The sequence below is a fragment of the Rousettus aegyptiacus genome, unplaced genomic scaffold, assembly GCF_014176215.1.
Source record: "Rousettus aegyptiacus isolate mRouAeg1 unplaced genomic scaffold, mRouAeg1.p scaffold_m13_p_4, whole genome shotgun sequence".
In the NCBI taxonomy this organism is placed as follows: Eukaryota; Metazoa; Chordata; class Mammalia; order Chiroptera; family Pteropodidae; genus Rousettus; species Rousettus aegyptiacus.
Genome location: NW_023416307.1, coordinates 115,496,230 through 115,502,102, shown reverse-complemented (window position 1 = coordinate 115,502,102; position 5,873 = coordinate 115,496,230). Strand labels below are relative to the sequence as shown.

Sequence of the window (5,873 nt, the reverse complement as noted above, 5' to 3'; positions counted from 1 at the left end):
AACAAAGGGCAGTTCTCTCTGAGAGGTGAGAAACAAAGAAGGCGAGCCCTGTGATTGGCCCAGCTTTGCTGGCTGGAGACAGTCTCCAGGGAGGCGGGGACACAGGTGGTACACAGCAGACTCCCCAAGTTGAGAAGGCGAAGCTGTGAGTTCAAGGAAGCTAAGGTGGCTAGATTCACAATGCAGCCTATTGGAGATGAGAGAGCTACAGAAAGAGAAAAGCTGTCTATGGTCATGCCACCCTGAACACGCCCGATCCTGTCTGATCTTGGAAGCCAAGCAGGGTTGGGCCTGGTTAATACTTGGATGGTAGACTACCTAGGAAGACCAAGTGCTGTAGGTGTAAAAAAAAAAAAAAAAAAATAGAAAGAAAGAAAGAAAGAAAGAAAGAAAGAAAGAAAGAAAGAAAGAAAGAAAGAAAGGAAAGAAAGAAAGAAAGAAAAGAAAGACAGGGAAAAGCTTGGAGCTCTGCAGAGGAGCCTCCTCGGAGTGCTCAGTCTCAGCCAATGCTCCTTAGTGTCTGCAAGTGAGGAAACCCTGCGCCCCGGGCGGGGGTGGGGCAAAGACCCATCTGAGTGAATGAGTAGGAACAGCCCTCAGAACTCACACAGGGTTGGGAACAGTGTCTGTTCTCATCAGCCAGACTGGAAAACCTCATGATTTAGGGTCATTGTGTAGAGTACCCAGAGGTTTCTGCTTCCTAGAACAAAGCCCAAGGATATTTATGGGAATACAAAAAGCACCCAATCAGGTTAATGTCTGGTATCCAATTAAAAAATTATCAGGCATAAAAGGAAACAAGAGAAATAGCAATCAATTTAAACTGACCTAGAACCAACAAAGATATTAGAATTAGCAAACAAGGACTTAAAACATTATAACTGTATTCCATATGTTCAAAAGTTAAGCAGAGGATGACTAAGTGGAGCACAAGATATTTAAAGCAGTGAAACTATTTGGCATCATACAGAATATATAATTCTGTATCATATACGGGGTATATAATGTTGGATACATGTCATTATACATTTGTCCAAACCCATAGAATGTACAACCCCAATGTAAACTATGGGCTTCGGGTGATAATGATGTGCCAGTGGAGGCTCATCCATTGTAACAAACGTACCGCTCTGGTGGGGGATGTTGATAATGGGGGGGGGGCATTATGCATGTGTGGGGGCAGGGAGTATATGGGAACTCTACCTTCCACTCAGTTTTCCTGTGAACCTAAAACTGCTCTAAAGAATAGAGCCTACTTTTTTAAAAAAAAGTTAAACAGAGATACAGATATATATAAAAAAAATTCGCAGTCACACTTCTAGAGACGAAAACTATGATATCTGAGGAGAAAAATATACTAGATAAAATTAGCAGTAGATTAGACATTGCAGATAAAAGATTAGTAAGCATAAAGATATAGCAATAGATAGTATCCAAAATAAAACCCAGAGGCAGAAAACAATTTTTTATAAAAGAACAGAGCACCAATGAGTTGTATGATTTCAAGCAATCTAATACTGATATAAGTGGAATCTCTGAAGAAGAAGGGGATGATGGTACAGAAAAAATAGTGAAACAAATAATGACAAATTTCTAAATTTGTAGAAAATCATAAACCTACAGTATAGATTCAAGAAGCTCTACGAACCCCAAAACACAATGGATATAAGAAAAACTGCACCAAAGAACATTATAATTAAATTGCTAAACAAAACAAAACAAAACAAAACAAAACAAAACCCACAAAAAACAGTGGTAAAGAGGAAAATCTTAAAAGAATTGAAGAAAAAAATAGAGAAAAAGAAAATAAGGATGAGAGCTTTCTTTTTCAAAACACTGTAAGTGACACAACGGAGGCAAATCTTTAAAATACTAAATACTAAATCTTTAAAATGCTAAAGAGTCAACCCAGGATTTTATGACCGGCAAGGCTGTCAGAGTTTTTCAGACATCCGAAGCTGAAATAATTATCTCCAGCATCTATAGAAAATGTTAAAGGAAGTCTTTCAGGAAGAAGAAAAATTATTCCAGATAGAAATATGGATCTACCCGAAGGAGCAAAGAATGTCAGAAACAGTAATTACATGAGCTAACTATTATCTGGTATTGCAAAGGCAGGCAAATAACCTCTAGAGGTCACTTGATTTAACATTCCTTTGTAAAAGTAAATGTCCTGACTGCTATAGGGGTGGGCACAAGGCAGGAAAACTGTTTCTATGTAGATAATGAAATGCGCGAACTTTTCAGCAAGGCGAATGTGCAAGGAAGTTTCTCAATCAAAATGAAGTTTTCTCACGTAAATGTACTATTTTGCTACTCCTTTCTCAGTTACTCACTTTGTTGGACAGACATTCGTGTGGTATCTACCCTGTATTAAATACTGCGCCTGGCTATGTGGAGAAAATAAAGATGAGCTAGAAACTTTCCAGGGTTTTAAGGATTTCACAGTCTAGAACAAATCACCATAACAGATGATAATAGATACAATTGCCTTATGAAAGGGAGAAACGCAGAGGAAAGTGATCTAGTAGGTCTTTCAACTAGAGGGCCATTTCCTAGGTAACCCTCCAAAGCATGAGAATTTAGAAATATTTACTAAAGGCTGCATTTTATTTGTTGTTTGTTGGTAACTTCTGATTAAAATATTATAATTTCTTCTGCTGCTTCCCCCACATATGTTACTCTACTGCGTTTGAAACTGGATTGAGGAGAGGGAGCGGGAACGTGCAGAACATAGAACACAGATAATGGATATGAAGCAGGGGAGGAAAATCGTTTATACCACCTGCCTCCAGGGGAGGCTGGTGAGAGGGTGGCCAGCCTTGGAAATTATGACTGAATGTTGGGCTTGCATGCGGATTTCTCGTGTGTGGGAGATGAGAACAGAAAGACAATATTATGGTTTGGGAAGTTTTAGGAACCTGTGTCTAAATTTTATACTTCGAGTCCTCCGGGAGTTTATGTCCTTTCTGTTTGCTCTTGTTTGAGTAAACCCTTTTTTAAGAATTTTAGCTTGTGCTGTCTTGGCTAAGGAAAGCCACAGAAAGGTGGTGATTTGAGCCTAGGCCTTGATACCGGCAGACATCTCCCATTCTGTACTTCAGCCAGGTTTGAGAAATCACTGGCCTGGTGGACATGAATTAGGGCTGGTTCATCTTTGGCTTCTTATTTGCACAGGACCTAGGCGGTGAAAAGCGTATAATAAAACACTGATTGGAGAAGGAACAAGAAAACTTCCTCTTCCTGCAAAAGTTAAAATGGAAGTCTCTGCAGGCATAGTTGGGGCTTAACAACTGATGGAGTTAGCATTCAACGCTGCATCGTCCCATTGTCCCTGCATGTGCCCTCCAGTCAAACCGGATGTCTGCTGTCGCCCAAGCAGGTTGTGCCTTCTCAGAGGCCCTCGCCCACTGCCCATGCACACTCAGCTCACTCTCAGTCAAAATCCAGCTTATGCCCGAAGGCTTGGCCCAGAGGCCACGTTCTCCCAGACCCTCTTCTAATTCTCCCCCAACCAAGTTCTTTCTTCTTCCTCTTGGTCCCTATTTCCTCCCTATTGCCAAACTGACTTGTGTTTTCTTCTGCCCTAAGTGTTCAAGCACAACCCAGGGAGGGATAGGGGGCAGAAGAGGAAGCGGGAGAGATGTGGAGGAACTGAGAGAAGCTGGGCCTGTAGAGCAAGAGGTGGGTGGGCGGGGCAAGTGGAGGCCATTTAGGGCCTCGCTAGAGGCTGGGCTTAATCCAGCGAGAGTCATGGGGGTGGGGATGTGTATGAAAAGGAAAGTACTTGTGTCAGGTTCTAGAAGGTTCCCTTGGGCTTCTATGTAGAGAATGGATTGTGGGGAGGGGCAGAGGCCAGAAGGCAGCTGGAGGCTGCCTGTGTTGCTTTGTACAGGGATAAATAATGGGGCTCTGGACCAGGATGGGGGAAGGAGGTGGCACATTTGGGATAATTTAGGAAGCAAAATTAATGGGAGCTGAAGTTATTGGGAGAGAGCCTTGTCTAGTCTCTCATTGGCTATTACTTGGAAGCTTCCTCTTTGTCCCAGAATGCATCTTGCAAGTTTGGTGCTATGTGACTACCAGGAGGCACTGTTACAGCCCAGGGTCTCTGATCCATAAGCCCACCCCTCCTCAGTGCTACAGCTGGGGGTGCAGTTTCCTCGTCCACATTGGCCACTGCTTACTGAAAAGCGATATAACTTGAGCCTCTGAGGATGATGGGGAGACTGGCTAGTTGTTGAGATCTGTGTCCCTGAGATCAGCTAAAATGAATTTTTTGATGGGGTCTGAACTTAAAATGTATACCTATAACAGGTGAATTATGTACATCTCAATAAAGCTTTTAAAAAACAACAGTTGTTTAAAAAGCATCCTGAACTACTGCAGGTAGAGCCCTGAGCTTCCTAAGTATTGTAGTCACTCAGAGCCCAGCGCTAACCACCACTAGCCTCCTGCCAGATGCCCTTGCCTATGGCTTGTCAGGCATTGCAACTGTCTTCTGAGTCCTCATCTCCCTGGCATTGTGCTAACGACATTATCATATTTGTTATTTCATTCTCATAGCAGCCTTATGAGGAACCTGTCATTAACAGACGAGGAAATTGAGGTTTGGAGGGATGATTCTCCCAGTGGCACAGAGTGAGAGTTGGGGAGGTGGGATCAGAACCCAGACCTGTTACTCCATAGTGTTTTGGTCTGAGGGGCTTTGTGAAGTACCTCCAGCCCTGCCTGCTTCCCTGCCTGTCCCTTGTCAGGCTCAGCTGGCTGTAGCCTCACTTGAGTGGCTTAGGGACTGTGAGGTCTGACCCAGGGCACCCATACCCCCACACCTCCTACAGCTCTGTCACATAGCTATGTGTGATGGTGTGAGGAAAAGTGGTCTCTGGCCTCCCTTCTCTGCCAGCTGGGCTGGGAGGGCCTTTTCTTTGGTACCAGGAGAGGTTGTTGTTGGGCAGGAGCTGAGGGAGAAATAACAGATTCCTTGGACTCCCATGAGGGTCCAGCTGACTGTCTCCTAGCACATTCTGTACCACATACATTCTGCACTATGTCTTCTCAGCAAAACGAGAGAGGAGGCAGTTTCAGAGGCTCATCATAGCCCCCGGATCCCTAAATGTCCCACAATTGCCAGTGTCCCTGCTATCCCAGGACTGGGTCAGAGGCCTTGGGAGCATTGCCATTGTCTCCCATCCTGCCCAAGCCCCAAGTGCCTACCTACCCAGGCCTTATCTTCTCCTTCACAAGCTGTGTGGGCCTTTGAGAGGCTAGCAGGCTGGGGTGAGGACAGCCGCCTCTTCTGTTGGATTAGCCGGGACAGCCCAGGTTCTGAGGGACCATGGCTGCCCAGGGTATATGGCCCAGCAGGTCTACCCTAGTCTCCCTGCAGGTCTGGGTCTGTGCCCACGGTTCAGGTGCCCGCCTCACCATTTGCTTCTAGAAACTTCTCTGTGTGGGATGGTAGGCTCTGGGGGCCACAGGCAACTATGCTGATAAACCTACAGGTCCTGAGCTCCCTCCACACTCCCATGAGCATTTTCTGCAGGACGCAAGGCCCTTCTCTAGGGGGCCTGCTGTACAACCCCTGCTACAGGATGGCCCAATGTGCAGGCAGAGGCTGGGACCTCTGGAGTCCCAGTCCCTGTTCTGCCCAGTACTGTGCTGGGCTCACTGGTCTATCCTCTGAGCTTTAGTTCTAGCTCCTCCGTAAAATGGGGATGATCCTATTGTTAGGACTAAGTAAGATATGTACACATAAAATACTGGCTTGCAGGAGGTATACCGTCACCTTCACCTCCCACTCCTGCTGCTCACTGTTCCCTGCTGGCTGCAGCCCCGTTATGACAACAGCCCCATTGCAGTCCTACCTCAGC

At 45.2% G+C, this 5,873-nt stretch overlaps 1 pseudogene; it reads left to right on the top strand.

Moving 5' to 3' along the window:
* Positions 1 to 224: 224 nt before the first annotated feature.
* On the top strand, positions 225 to 343 carry LOC118602686 (annotated as a pseudogene).
* The last annotated feature ends 5,530 nt before the right edge of the window (positions 344 to 5,873 follow it).